Raw genomic sequence first — 16,345 nt, forward strand, 5'->3', positions numbered from 1 at the left:
TTGCATGCAGGTGAGAAACATGGTCCAGAATTGTCAAGATCTTCCTTTGTTCTACCACAGCCTCAGTGTCCAGTTTGACTCCTATAACAGAGCCAGACTTTCTAATCAGTTTATTGGGCCTGTTGGCATCACCTGTGTTGATGCCATTGCCCCAGGACACCACCACATAGAAGATTGTACTGGTGACAACAGACTGGTAGAACATGTGAACATGTGGCCTGCATACTCCGAAGGACCTCAGTCTCCTCAGGAAGTAGAGGTGACTCTGGCTCTTCTTGTACACAGCCCCTGTCTTGGTTCTCCACTCAAGTCTGTCATCCAGGTGTACCCCCAGGCACTTGTAGGGCCTCACCACATCCTCGTCCTCACCATCAATAGTAACAGGGAGCAGTGAAGACTTAGTCTTCCTAAAGTCCATCACCATCTCCTTCCTCTTATTGATGTTGAGCTGCAGATAATTCAGCTTGCACTATTTGACAAAGTCCTCCACCAGGGCCTTGTATTTATCCTCCTGTCCTCCCTTTATACAACCAAATATCGCTGAGTCATCAGAGAATTTCTGCAGATGAAGAGTAAAAATCTTTCTTTTTGTTCTGTCTCCATCTAAATGACATAAATCAGTGTTGTATCTAAATTCTGAAGTAAACAGGATAAACAGGAAGGGAGCCAATACAGTCCCCTGTGGGGCCCCAGTGCTGCTTATAGTCATGTCTGACACACAGCTCTGAAGCCACACAAACTGTGATCTGCCAGTCAGCTAGTCCATTATCCAGATTATTATGGAAGTGCCAACTTGCATTGAACGGAGATTTCCCCCCAGCAATGAAGGCTGTATGGTACTGAGGGCATTTCAGAAATCAAACACCATAATCCTCGCAGTGCTGCCCAGCTTATCCATATGGGAGTAGACTCTGTTCACCAGGTAGATGGCAGCATCGTCGGCTCCAATGTGCTCCTGGTAGGTGAACTGCAGGAGATCAAAGGCTGATCTGACCAGGGGTCAGAGGTGAGCCAGGACCAGCCTCTCTAGGGTCTTCCTTATGTGTGAGATTAGGACCACTGGACGGTAGTCATTCAAGACTTTCGGTTGGCCCTTCTTGAGTACTGGGACCACAGATAATGTTTTCCACACAGTTGGGACCCTTTCCAGGCTGAGACGCAGAATGAAAAGCAGCTCAGCACACTCCTTCAGAACCTTGGGGTTCACACCGTCCGGTCTCATTGCTTTGCTCTGTCTGAGTTTCCCCAGAGCCCTTCTCACCTGCTCAGTAGTGAAGGTGAGTCCATGATGACTGGGAGGGTTGGTGGAAGCTGGGGGCTGGGGGGGGGGTGAAGATCGAGACGATATTTGGTATGTGGAGGTGTGGATGGTAAGTGCAGGGCAAGGAAGGGATGTAGACAGTGGTAGCCTGTGTTGTTCATCCACGTGTTCAATTGGACGGGAGTGGGGGGAGGCATTGGGTGCCTCGGTACCTGGACTGGTGTGCTAAGGTGGGGGGGAAGGTGTTAAAAGATCACCGGTGACCCATGGTTTGTTAGGGAAGCAGCAAGCAGTCCTTGATGGTATTATAGTGACCACACAGAAATTGACGTAGCCAGTGATGCAATCAGTAAGTCCATTAACCACCTCCCCAAATGGTTCACAAAGCACACTCCAGTCAGTATCCTTAAAGCAGCCCTTCCAGGACTCGATGACCTCTGGAGGCCATTTCTTTACTATCTTGGTGGTAGCTAGCTGCTGTTGTACTTTGGGCTTATAGATGGGCATGAGGTGAATCAGGTTGTGATCTGATCTTCCAAGTGGGGGGAGAGCCGTGGAGCTGTATGCCTCTTTAACAATTGCGTACAAGAGATCCAGTGTTTTATTTTGTCTTGTATGACACTTGACAAACTGATCGAAAGTGGGTAGGTTTGTCGCGAGAGAAACGTGGTTGAAGTCTCCCGATACAGTAATGAATGCATTGGGGTGGTGAGTCTGAAGACTCATGATGGTAGTGTGTATGACTTAGTCAGAAGGGGTGAATGGGCAAAAAGTGACAGATGGAACATAATGTAGGGAAGTGTGTGGTCATGTACTTTGGCAGGAATAAAGGTTGGACTATTTTGCAAAATTGGAGGAAATTTAAAAATCGAGGTGCAAAGGAACTTGGGGGAGTCCTTGTGCAGGATTCCATAAAGGTTAACTTGCAGGTTCAGTCAGTGGTAAGGAAAGTAAATGCAACGTTAGCATTGATCTCGAAAGGATTAGAATAAAGGATGTAATTCTGAGGCTTTGTAAGGCATTGGAGACTGCATTTGGGAGTTTTGAGAGCAGTTTTGGTCCTCTTATCTAAGAAAGGGTGTGGTGACATTGGAGAGAGCCCAGAGGAGGTTCAGGAGAATGATCCCAGCAATGGAAGGGTTTGATGGCTCTGGGCCTGTACTCGCCGAAGTTTGAAAAAATAAGTGGCGATCTCATTGAAATCGGATATTGAAAGGCCTAGGAAGAGGAGAAGTGTCTGGGACTGGAGGACACAGCCATGGAATTGAGGGCTGACCATTTAGAACAGAAATAAGGAAAAAATTCCTTATCCAAAGAGTGATGAATCTGTGGAACTCTTTGCCACAGTTGGCTGTACAGGCCAAGTCATTGGGTATATTTAAGGAGGAGGTTGATACGTTTTTGATTAATCAGGGTATTTAAGGTCACAGTGAGAAGGCGGGAGAATGAAGTTGAGTGGGCTAGCAAATCAGCCATGAAAGAATGGCAGAGCAGACTCGATGGGCTGAATGGCCTAATTCTGCTCCTAGGTCTTATGGTCTCACCAGCACCCAGGACATCTTCAAATGGCAATGCCTCAAAAAAAAGGCGGCATCCATTATTAAGGACCCCCATCACGCAAGACGTGCCCACTTCTCATTGCTACCACCAAGGGGGAGGTACCGGAGCCTGACGACACACTCTCAACATCAGGAACAGCTTCTACCCCTCTGCCATCAGATTTCCGAACGGACAATGAACTCATGAACACTACCTCAGTATGTTTCCCTCTCTTTCTTCTCTACTTACTTAATTTTTTTATATATACACTTCTTATAGTGATTTATCATTTTTATTATTTTGTATTGCAATGCACCGCTGCTGCAGAACAACAGATTTCACAGGACAGAGGCCAGTGATATAGAACCCGATTCTGATCCGGAGTCTCCCTGCAGGCACTTACGCCTCAACGAGATCGGCACTGCTCTGGAATGTGGAATAAAATGCAGTATGGAGGTTGTGGGGAGTAGAGGGAACGCACGGTATATTTGAATGAACATGTGAAAAGCTGTAACCGGCGAGGAGATGGAATGAACCTCAAATTCTTTCGGGTTCCCTCAGTTCCTCGGCTGCTGTGGAGATTACGGTCCGCTGGGTTCTTCCAGCAATTTGTGAATATTAAAATCCGGAATTCCAGCATCTGCTGTCCCCATTGATTCTCTGGTGGACGGAATAGATTTCTACTCGAAGCTGGACCTCTAGTCAATGCTTCTCATCGTGCAGCTAACTGCCACCAAACGGGGAATACTCCACGCAAATAGCGCTGGGGGGCCATCTTTCGCGCATCGGGCCATATTCCCTGGAAACTACACCGGGCGCAGAATGGACTTCCAATTCAGGCAGTATTTCACTGACTGAACATTTTGTTTCAGAGATGCAGTGCCTTGTCTCGGAAAGTCTCCACCCCGGATCATTGCTGTTGGGGGGGGGGGGGTGGCGGGGTATTTATTATGAGGGCGCCATATCAATGTAAAGAGCTTCAAGTCATTTAGAAGTAGTATCACAGTTGTTAAAATGGAGTCCATCTTATATGGTGGTCGGGGAGGGGGTGGTGGTGAATGATCAGTGGATGAGATTGTAATCCGTACTGGGCTGTGGGCCAGACTCTTGTCATTCCGAAACTTTCTCCGCGGGAGTCCCAGCTACGTTCTGGCAAATCTACCTTACTGGAGTTCACATCTGGGTACAATTAATGCTTACCCTCCACTCCCGCCCCATTCACAAACACACCTCCCCCACCTCCACATCCCAGTGCTACGGAGCTCAGAACAAAGAGCTTTGACTTCTTAGCTCCCTTCAGCCACTTCTACAGAAAATAACTTCGTATTCTCTTAAAGAAGAGAGTTGGGCTCCGCTACGACGCTGCCCCTTTAACTGCGAACATCGGGCGTTGTTTTTGCCCCTGAATAATTATCCGTGTGAATCAGTCTGAAATATAACGGGAGAGACCCTAATTCAGGGAATACCGCCTGCCCGCCGTCAAGAACCAGCTCACATCTCTCAGGTTAATTCTAAATCCCACAATCTAACGCGGCCAGAATAAAACACTTTTACCCCACGGTGCATTTTCAACCAACCCGTCTCCCCCTTCGTTTAATTTGAAAAAAAATTACCCAAAATGTTCGAAGCAATCCACAGAAACGGTTTTTAAAGATAATTAATTCCACTGAGGTTTTACCTAAAGTCAGAGGTTGAAGTGATCGGAATACCAGATAAAGTTCAGAGAAGTTAAAGAGTTTAGTCTCGCTTTTGGCGGGTTAGAAGACAGTAGGCTGGTACGTCCTACACAATATCCAAGTACATGGCGATCTTGTCCTTACCAGATCCTCCTGCAGAACTCCAACTTCTCTCCGAGTGAGCCTGACTGAAACTCACTCCAGATGGCACGGCAATCCAGCCCCAACGCTGGACGCCACTGGGTCTTAAAGCCTGGTGATTTGCCGCAATCTAACCCCCGTCGTCCAAAGAATCAGCAAACTGCCGCCAATTATGTAAATATTTAACAACCTCGTAGTGGAACCCGGGGCTCATTCAGAGCAATGGAGGCATTTTGATTGTATATGCTGGAGAATCCCCCTCACCGCCTCGCTTTTTGATTCCTCCCCCTCGCATCGTATCTAATCTAATTCTCCCCCCCCCCCCAAACCATCAGGCTCTTGAACAAAAGGGGGTAACTACACTCCTATTTCTGGTGTTCGCACAACCGATGGTCTCACTTGAAAGGCTCTTTATCCTGTTATTTCATGCTCCCGTTGTTTATTTATATTTGTATTTGCACAGTTTGTTGTTCATTGATCCTGCTTACAGTTACTGTTCTATAGGTTCGCTAAGTACGCCCGCAGGAAGAAGAGTTCCAGGCTTGTACTCTGATAATAAATTTTACTTTGAACTTTTGAACTTTGAACTTCTGCTATACTCTTAAGTGTGACCCTGTTCCTCACACCCACCCCAAACACATTTTCTCCCCTGGGGACTTCCCTTAGCAGCCCCCCCCCACCACGCAACTCCCCTCAAGGTGTTAACTCAGGGAAGGATCTTGGATCAGAAGGTGCAGACTATCTCAGCAGCAGCCGGCCGTCGTGAACCTACAACAGGACCTTCCACCATGGAAGTCCTCACAAGCGAGTCCTGTCTCACCCTCATCCCTCACGGTTCCCAGCAGGGACCGTCATTCCAAGGAGAGAATTTCTTCCTTCCTTCTCCACTCACCTAACGAAAGGATGCTGAGGCCGATTGTGACTCTCCTGACTCCATATTTTGTTATGATATAGAAGGAGTCTGCGGCACCTGTTTGTGCCACTGGCCCCGAACTTCTGAGATCGAGAGAGCGGAACTGCCCCAGTGAAATGGCTTTTCCACTTTAAAAACTCTCCCGCGCAGGTCGGACACGATGGACGACCGCCACAGCAGGAGCTCACCCAGCCCGATAATTCCATCACTGTGGGAGAGGGCTGGGCAGAGCTGCTGCCCCACAGCGACGGAGACCCGGGTTCCAATCCTGACCTCATTTCCTGACTGTGCGGAGTTTGCAGGTTCTCCTGGTGACCCTGTGGACTTCCTCCAGATGTCCTGTTTTCCTCCCTTGGCCCAGAAATGTGCGGATTGGTCGGCTAAAAAAGGTGAAGGGTGAGTAGGAACATCTGGGAGGGATTGATGAGAACGTGGGGAGATTGAAAAATGGGGATTAACGTAGGGTTAGTGTATATGAGTGGCTTGGACTTGGTTTGTCTATCTCTGAGCTGTTTCTATGAGTCAATACTGGCTCTCAAAGCAATCCCTTTCCCCTACTTATTAATCTATTACTCATTCCCCTACGCATGCCCATTGATAAGTTTCCCAAAAGCTGGCTGCACTCAGGGTCCAGTCATCCTACCAGCACTTACAGCTTGGGGATGTCAAGTCAAGTCACTTTTTATTGTCATTTCAACCATAACTGCTGGTACAGTACAACAGTAAAAATGAGACAACATTTTCCAGGACCATGGTACTACTCTGAACTACGTAAAACAACACAAAAACTACACTAGACTACAGTCCTACCCAGGACTGCATAAAGTGCACAAAACAGTGCAGGCATTACAATAAATAATAAACAAGACAATAGGTACAGTAGAGGGCAGTAGGTTGGTGTCAGTCCAGGCTCTGGGTATTCGGGAGTCTGATGGCTCGGGGGAAGAAACTGCTACATAGTCTGGTCGTGAGAGCCCGAATACTTCAGTGCCTTTTTCCAGATGGCAGGAGGGAGAAGAGTTTGTATGAGGGGTGTGTGAGGTCCTTCATAATTCTGTTTGCTTTGCGGATGCAGCGTGTGGTGTAAATGTCTGTGATGGCGGGAAGAGAGACCCCGATGATCTTCTCAGCTGACCTCACTATCCGCTGCAGGGTCTTGCGATCCGAGATGGTGCAATTTCCGAACCAGGCCATGATGCAGCTGCTCAGGATGCTCTCAATACATCCTCTGTAGAATGTGGTGAGGGTGGGGGGTGGGAGATAGACTTTTCTCAGCCTTTGCAGAAAGTAGAGACGCTGCTGGGCTTTCTTTGCTATGGAGCTGGTGTTGAGGGACCAGGTGAGATCCTCCGCCAGGTGAACACCAAGAAATTTGGTGCTCTTCACGATCCAAGTGAACCAACCATGGGAGAACCTGCAAACTCCACACAAACAGCTCGGGGCTGAGCTTGCGTCTGTGGAACTGTGGAACTACTGTGCCATCCTGCTCACCAGCCGGAGTCCGGGGGGGCTCGCTGACCAGTGGTCAGTCTACTGCCCAGCAACCTGCCACTTCCGCCGGAAATCTGGCACAGATAACAAAGCTGTGGTGGTTGTCCATTGTGTCCGATGACGACCTGCTCAGGAGAGTTTTTAAAGTGGAGAAGCTGTTGTCCTGGGGCAGGTCCACTCTCTCGACCTCAGAAGTTCTGGGTCCAGTGGTACGAACAAGCGTCACAAACTGGGGTCTTCCTTTGTTGCAGTGGATGACCATGAGGTCTCCTGTGCCTTGTCATGCCCTTCGCTCGCCACGGAGTGTTTCAGTAACACCTCCCTACCTGCAGGATCTCATCCACCCTGTCCGCCGGAGGTGGCTTTGCATGCTAGGACAGCCATGCCCCTATCTCACTGAGGTACGAGGCCACCTGGTTACTCCCACCTGTTGAAGCAGTGTATTGGGGTGTTGTTGCATGTAGACTGTTAGTTAGAGCCACAGGTGAGAGCTAAGTGTCCAGTGGCGGTCCCAGGATGGGCACTACAAGCCCCTTCAGTAGAGGCGCTACCCCTCCCCGGACACCCCATATACCTCCAAGTGATGGGTACGCAGTGCATGAACAAAACCCATTGATGTTGTTCATGGTCAGAGTGGTACCCTACACCCAGCGGGTTGTGGGGAACACAAGCTCTGAGCACAATATGGCTTCGTCCACTTGCAACGTACAACCTGCTGGAGGAACCCAGTGGGTCGAGCAGTCTCTGTGGGGGGCAAGGGAAGGGACTGATGCAGGAATGGACTTGTTACTTTCCCCATGTAGATCCTACTTAACCTGCTGAGTTCCACCAGAAAATTGGTTGTTGCTACAGATTCCAGCATCAAGTTTCTCCACTTGTCTTTCTCTCTGTTCATTTTATCCCACCGGAGAATTAAAAGAGAGAACTTCTGTTCCCGTTTACAGAGCACATGTGTGATTGCATGTAGAGCATTGGATTCCATAGAAAACTTCTGTTCCAGTTAACAGAGCACTTGTGAGATTGCACTTGGAGTGTTGGACTCCATATTTGAGATATTTGTATGGGAAGTTATGCAGAGAAAGTTCACTACATGACTGCTGGGATGGAGGAATGGACTAATGACTTATGAAGAAGTTAGGCTTATTCTTATCTGAGTATAGAAGAACAAGAGGTGACCTTATTGAAGTATGTAAAGTGTTGGTGGGAATTAACAGGAATGATGCTAAGAGATACTTACTCTTGTGGGTTATCTTGTACAGTACTTGGGAATATAGTTTCAGAGGATGAAGATGGAATCCTTCTCTTGGAGGGGATTCTCTATCACAGAGAACTGTGGAGGCAGCATTATTGATTACACTCAAGGGAGTGAAAGGACGTGGGGAAAGAGCAGGAAAGTGGTCAGGACAAGAATGGATAGGCCATAATCTTATTGAAAGGTGGAGAAGGCTGAAGGGTCAATTGGTGAACCTGTTTCTAATGTTCTAATTCAGAATCAGAATCAGGATTAATATCACCAGCATATGTTGTGAAATTTATAAACTTAGTGGCAGCAGTACAATGCAATGCATGATAATATAGAAAAACTAAATAAGTATATTGATTATGGTGAGTATATGTATGTATATTAAATAATTAAATTAAAAATAGTGCAAAAACAGAAATAATATAAAAACAAAAAATGTAGAGAGGTAGCATTCATGGGTTCAATGTCCATTCAGAAATCGAATGGCAGAGGGGAAGAAGCTGTTCCTGAATCGGTGAGTGTGTGCCTTCAGGCTTCTGTACCTCCTTCCTGATGGTAACAGTGAGAAGAGTTTTTAATTACTTGGTTTACCAACATACATATGTTTCGGAGTGTATGAGACCAGGGGATGCTCTTTAAAAAGTGTATAAAATCATGAGGGGCTCAAATCAGGTGAATGCACTCAGTCTTTTCCCCAGGATTGTGGAATCAAAAGCAAGATGGCATTGGTTTAACATGAAGGGGTGGGGGGGAAAGAGTTAATAGGAACTTGAGGGTAAGTTTATTTTTACACAGAATGTAGATGTAATTGGAATGAGCTGTCAGAGTTGGGAATGGTTTAGAAGGATATGGGCCAAATGCGGGCAATTGGAATGAGTGTAATTGGATATCTCGGTTGGGATGGACCATTTGGGCCAGAGGTTCCTGTTTCCATGCTATGACCATTTATGTCATACTAACTCTCCATGTTCCACACATATAAGGGCTTCCAGATAGTTTTACACCATTAAATTGTGTTGTCTCGCTCCACTTAAATAATAATTCGTTTTTTCATTCTTCCTTCCAAAATGGATACCCTAACATTTTCCCACATTATATTCCATCTGCTATCTTGCCCACTGTTACTGCAGTCTCTTTGTGCCCACCTTACAACTTGCCAACCCTCCTATCTTTGTAACATTAGTGAATTTGAGAGACATTGATAAGATGATGAGAGGCATTGATCGTGTGGATAGTCAGAAGCTTTTTCCCAGGGCTGAAATGGCTAGCACGAGAGGGCACAATTTTAAGGTGCTTGGAAGTAGGTACAGAGGGGAAGTCAGGGGTAAGTTTTTTTATGCAGAGAATGGTGAGCACATGGAATGGGCTGTCAGCGACGGTGGTGGAGGTGGATACAATAGGGTCTTTTAAGACACTCCTTTATGGGTACATGGTTAACCCTATGGGTTACCCTAGGTAATTTCTAAGGTAGGACATGTTCGGCACAGCTTTGTGGGCCGAAGGGCCTGTATTGTGCTGTAGGTTTTCTATGTTTCTAATTTAGCTGTCGTACACTCAGTCCTTTCACTCCAGTCACTAAGTTAGGTGTGGCCCCAGCCCTGATCTTTGCAGCACCTCAAGAGTTACTAATTGCCAATCTGGAAATGACCCATTTATCTTAACTCTCTGTTGTTTGTTAGTCAGTTAAACCAAATTGTAAATCCCTATATCGCACACTGTTATCATGTGCAATGCCATTTTTATATAGCACACTTATCAATTGCCTTATCAACTAGTTAAGCCGAGACCATATTTCCAACCTCTCTCTACCTTGAGCGAATGAATGAATGAATGAAATTTATTTTGGTCAGTAGAAACATAACAAAAAGCATAATTTTCAATGATGATTTCATAGGACAAAATTACAACAGAAAAAATAGATATTCTTTAAAACAGACCGAAAGGACCCCTTACTTCCTGCGTCTTTTACTGAGCTTTATGTTACCTATTAAAATCAAAACAAAGCCAATACTAATTTATGTTCTGACCATGTAACACCAAAATGCAAGCAACTTTTGAATTATATTGAGGCATTGAAGTTCTATAAGGTGTCCTGGTCACCCACCTGCAGGAAAAGTATCTATAAGATGGAAAGAGTGCAGAGAAGAGTTACAAGGATATTGCAGGGACTTGAGGACCTGAGTTATGTGGAAAGGTTGAGTAAGTTAGGTCTTTATTCCCTGGAGCGTAGAAGACTGAGGGGAGAGTTGATAGAGGTGTACAAACTTATGAGGAGCATAAATGGGGTAAATGCAAGCAGGCTTTTTCCACTGAGGTTGGGTGATACTATGACTAGAGATCATGGATTAAGGGTAAAAGGTAAAATATTTAAGCAGAACATGAGGGGAAACTCTTCACTCAGAGGTTGGTGAGAGTGTGGAACGAGCTGCCAGCGGAAGTGGTGGATACGGGTTCGATTTCAACATTGAAGAGAAATTTGGACAGGTACATGGGTGGGAGGGGTATGGAGGGCTGTGGTGCAGGTCGATGGGACTAGGCAGAATAATCGTTTGGCATGGACTAGAAGGGCCAAATGGCCTGTTTCTGTGCTGTTGTTTTCTACGACTATGACTCTTCCATTGAGACAGAACCATTTAAAGCACAATTTAATTGAACTATTTATTTATTTATATTTTTGCAAAGGAGAAAAAGATTGCATTAAATTCGAAAGCCCTAGTAAACAGTTCATTCCTTTTGAAAATTGGGGACGAGCAAGAACCTTGAATTTCATTAATTCCTCCCAAAAACATGGGGCAGCCAGTTAATGTTGCAGGAATCATACTCAGCCACCAGGGGGTGCACAAAGTCCAGGTGAAGCTCCTGTAATGGTGGTGAATTGTTTCACCGGTAGCAACTATGGTGTATGTATGCATGTTTTATAATCGTCAATCCACTGAGGATGCTCCAGGTGGATGCATGTAGAGTGTATATTCTCGTCATGCAGAGATGCATCACAATTTTTCCTCGTGTAAAATACAGTTAGAGCTTATCAACATATGCACAAATACACAGGTGAAATGAAAAACTTACTTTGCAGCAGCGTCAATACAGCATTAATAGCAGTGTTCACATGAGAAATATAAACTAAACATAAATTATGCATGATTTGTTTCCTAGAGATGCCGCCTGGCCTGCTGCGTTCACCAGCAACTTTGATGTGTGTTGCTATTGTATTCAATGCCAAGAAGGCCCACCAGTGCCTTTACTTCCTGAGAAAACTAAAGAAATTTGGCCTGTCCCCTAAAACCCTCACTAATTTTTATAGATACACCGTAGAAAGCATTCTTCTAGGGTGCATCACAACCTAGTATGGAAGTTGTCCTGTCCAAGACCGGAAGAAACTGCAGAAGATCGTGAACATGGCGCAGCACATCACACAAACCAATCTCCCATCCTTGGACTCACTTTACACCACACGCTGTCGGAGCAGTGCTGCCAGGATAATCAAGGACACGACCCACCCAGCCAACCCACTTTTCGTCCCTCTTCCTTCTGGGAGAAGGCTCAGGAGCTTGAAAACTCATAAGGCCAGATTTGGGAACAGCTTCTTTCCAACTGTGATAAGACTGCTGAAAGGATCCTGACCAGGATCTGGGCCGTACCCTCCAAATATCCAGACCTGCCTCTTGGTTTTTTTGCACTACCTTACTTTTCATTTTCTATTTTCAATTTATGATTTATAATTTATATTTTTAATATTTACTATCAATTTGTACTCCAGGGAGCATGAAGAGCAGAATCAAATATCGCTGTGATGATTGTATGCTCTAGTATCAATTGTTTGGTGACAATAAAGTATAAAGTATAATTATAGCGTATTATTGTCCAGCAGACTCAAACACAGTTACTTTCCCCAACCAATAAGATTTTTTTTGTAATAAAATTTTTATTGAGTTTTTAAAAAGAATACATGAAAAGATAAAATCTACCCTCCCCCCTCCCCTTAACCCTCCCCCCCCCATATATGTAGTCCTACCTAAAAAGAAAGAAAGAGAGAAAAAAGAAAAGAACCGCCTGGATGTTGGAAGGTTTCCACATGCTCCATGGGATTCAAAATAAATTTGGTATAATTATTCGTTACTTTCCCCAAGGGACCAAGGTCTTTATCGGAGCACTTAAATATGCCATCCTATCTTTTGTAAATAAGGGCGCCAAATATTCAAAAATGTTACATATTTATCTCTTAAATTATAAGTAATTTTTTCGAGTGGAATAGAACTAGCCATTTCATTATTCCAACGATCCATACTTAAATACGAATCAGATTTCCAAGTAACTGCTATAGTCTTCTTAGCTACTGCCAATGCAATTTTTATAAATTCTTTCTGATATTTATTCAATTTAAGTTTCGGTTTTATCCCTTCAATATCACCTAATAGAAATAATACAGGGTAATCTGGAAGTTGAGTTCCAGTAATTTGTTCCAATAAGACTCTTAAATTTATCCAAGAGGATTGAATTTTAAAACAAGACCAAGTAGAATGTAAAATAGTACCAATTTCTTGTGATTACACTGAAAGCATTTATCAGATAGATTTGAATTTAATCTATTTATTTTTTGTGGTGTAATATATATAATTGGTGTAAAAAATTATATTGTACTAATCTAAGTCGAACATTTATTGTATTTGTCATACTGTCAAGACAGAGTCTTGACCAATTTGTTTCATCAATATTAATATTCATATCTGTTTCCCATTTTTGCTTTGACTTATGGGTTCCTTGTTTAATTGTCTGTTCTTGAATCAAATTATACATACAAGAAATACATTTTTTAATTTTCCCTTTTTGAATTAAAATTTCAATTTCATTAGGTTTTGGCAAAAACATTGTTTGACCCAGCTTACCTTTTAAGTAAGCCCTTAATTGAAAGTAACAAAAGAAAGTATTATTAGATATTTTATATTTATCCTTTAATTGTTCAAATGACATCAATATACCTCGTTCAAAACAATCTCCTATAAATTTAATCCCTTTTTGGTACCAATTATATAAAAGTTGATTGTCCATTGTAAAAGGAATAAGTCTGTTTTGAAACAAAGGTCTCCTTGCTAATAGAGATTTCTGTGTTTCATTATCAACATTTATCTTATTCCATAAATCAATCAAATGTGTTAATATAGGAGATTCTTTCTTTTCCCGTATCCATTTAGATTCCCATTTATATATAAAATCTTCAGGTCTATTTTCTCCTATCTTGTCTAGTTCTATTTTAATCCATGCTGGTTTTTGATCATCGAAGAAAGATGCAATAAATCTAAGTTGATTTGCTTTATAATAGTTTTTAAAGTTTGGAAGTTGTAACCCTCCTCACCTAAATTTACATGTCAATTTTTCCAATGATATTCTTGACATTTTACCTTTCCAAAGAAATTTTCTCACACATTTATTTAACTCTTGAAAAAAATTTCTGTGGCAATTGTATTGGTAATGTTTGAAACAAATACTGTAATCTAGGAAATATATTCATTTTTACAACATTGACTCTACCTACTAATGTTATTGTAGTATCATCCATTTGTCAAAATCTTCTTGAATTTTTTTCAACAGCGGTAAATAATTAAATTTATATAAATTCTTTACATCATTATCAAGTCTTATACCTAAATACTTTATACCATTTACCGGCCATCTAAATTGGGTTACTAATCGACATTGACTATAGTCTCCTTTAGTAAGAGGTAAAATTTCACTTTTATCCCAATTTATTTTGTAACCTGATACCTTCCCATATTCATCCAATCTAGAAGATAATTTATGTAACGAATGTTGTGGGTTTGTTAAATAGATCAAAACATCATCGGCAAAAAGATTAATTTTATATTCCTCCTGATTAACTCTAAAACCCATAATATCTGGATCAATTCTGATTAGTTCTGCTAATGGTCCAACCAATAAGATTGATCAGAATCAGTTTTAATATCAGTTTTAATGTTGTGAAATTTGTTGTTTTGCAGCAGCAGAACATTGCAATACATAATAATAAAACTATAAATTACAATAAGAAGTATATATACATTAATTAAATAAGTTGTGCAAGAATATATATATATATACACACACATACTTATCGTATTTTAGATATAAACTTCTTACTCAAGATTGATTGTCGTTTCCAGCATAAAAGTGTAAAGGAAAATGAAATAATTGTTTCTTTGGATCCGATGCAGAACAAAAAACACAAAATTTAAAAAAATATATATATAAATTAATTATGTTGTGTAACAAGAGAAGAAATATATATATATACTTATTATAATTTATAGTTTTGAATTATTATGTATTGCAATGTACTGCTGCCACAAAAATACAAACTTCACGACATACACCAGTGATTTTAAACTTGATTCTGATTAGCATCTCCACCCACTAACCCACCCCTCCACACCCTCCACTGCCAGTACTTTATCATTTCCTGTCAGACACCTTGTGTATAAACACTCCTGTGCCTAGAGTCACTTTATGGATATGTATAAATGCTAACTTTTTTTAATAGGCATCTGTTAGTCTCATGAGACCATGGATTTGCGCCTGGGAAGATTTCCAGGGCATAGGCCTGGACAAGGTTGTATGGAAGACCGGCAGTTGCCCATGCTGCAAGTCTCCCCTCTCCACGCCACCAATGTTGTCCAAGGTAAGGGTACTAGGGCCGATACAGCTTGGCACCAGTGTCGTCGCAGAGCAATGTGTGATTAAGTGCCTTGCTCAAGGACATAACACGCTGCCTTAGCTTAGGCTCGAACTAGCGAGCTTTAGATCACTAGACCGACGCCTTAACCACTTGGCCATGCACCAACACAAAATGCTATCTTACGCATTTATATTTATTGTGTTTTTTAATTATTGTGTTCTTTATCTTATTGTGTTTTTTTTTGGTGCTGCTTCAGATTTAGAGTAACAATTATTTAATTCTCCTTTACACTTGCATACTGGAAATGACATTAAACAAGAATCTTCGGTCTTGAAGTGGTCAAGGTGTTTATACTGCTGCTAAACTGTGGTGATCAGGGTTTTGCCCGTGGTTTCAAGAACTGAATGGTTGAAGGGATGTAACTGTTCATGACCATGGTGGTGTGGGGACCAGGCTTTTGCACCTTCTGCCCAACAGTAGCTGCGAGAAGGTGTCACGGCTTGGACAGTGGGGATCATTGATGACAGAAGTTGTCTTCCTGGGACAGTGCCTCCTGTGGATACAACTGATGGTGGGCAGGGATGTGACCGTGATGGATGCATTAATGTCCACCGTTCTCTGCAACTCCTTACCTGCCCATGCATTTGATTTGCTCTGCTGGACCATGATCCAACTAATTAAAACACTTGCAATAGTACATCTGTAGAAGTTTGTGAGAATGTTTGATGGAAAGTTGAATCTGGTAAAGATGCAGGTATGCACGCCTTGTGGTTGCAACAATGTGCTGGGCCCAGGACTGGTCATCCAACAGCCAGGGATTCCGAGCCGTTCACTCTCTCCGTTGCCGATTCCCCAATGTGGGCTGGCACATGTTCGCCCTCTTTCCTCTGTCTGAAGTCAACGATCAGCTCCTTAGATCTGCTGGCATTGCATGAGATAGGTCACTCAACCAAGTGACCCATCTGACTCCAGTAAACTGACACGTCGCCAGCTGTGATTCATCCAACAACAGGAGTGTCATAGTCGATTTGATGATGGAATTGGAACCGTTTTATAAAGGTGACTACATTTCAAACAGTGACACTTTTTATGTCACAAAACACCCTGAGGAAGTTTATTAACATATTACTAAGAAAATACTGTAAGCCTCCAAGAGCACCACAACCTTGTTGTTGGGTTTGGAGGCTCGTGTGCCTCAATGATCCAGAGAGCTATGATGGCTAGAATCAGGATTTTGTTCTTTGGCTCTTGGTAGGGTCACCCAAGCCAAACAGGTCAAAGGGTAGAGGCCAGAATAAGAGTGGCCCACTGGCCCTCTAGGTTCAGGGGTTCCGCTCAGGGCTAACAACTCTGATTGGTCAAACAAAGCTGTTATGGAAACAGCAATGAAGACTCCTTCTACACCTGAGAT

At 43.1% G+C, this 16,345-nt stretch overlaps 1 protein-coding gene across 2 annotated transcripts in view; it reads right to left on the reverse strand.

Annotated features, from left to right (window-relative positions):
• The window catches only part of mfap2 (microfibril associated protein 2), a 41,042-nt gene extending 36,265 nt beyond the window's left edge, over positions 1-4,777 (reverse strand). The window contains exon 1 of one of the 2 annotated variants that reach the window (XM_063033063.1): positions 4,621-4,777. The gene's annotated coding sequence lies outside the window, so the exon portion shown is untranslated. The other variant, XM_063033064.1, reaches the window with a different exon arrangement.
• Positions 4,778-16,345: the final 11,568 nt, after the last annotated feature.

The sequence above is a fragment of the Mobula hypostoma genome, chromosome 25 (genome assembly GCF_963921235.1).
Source record: "Mobula hypostoma chromosome 25, sMobHyp1.1, whole genome shotgun sequence".
Taxonomy (NCBI): domain Eukaryota; kingdom Metazoa; phylum Chordata; class Chondrichthyes; order Myliobatiformes; family Myliobatidae; genus Mobula; species Mobula hypostoma.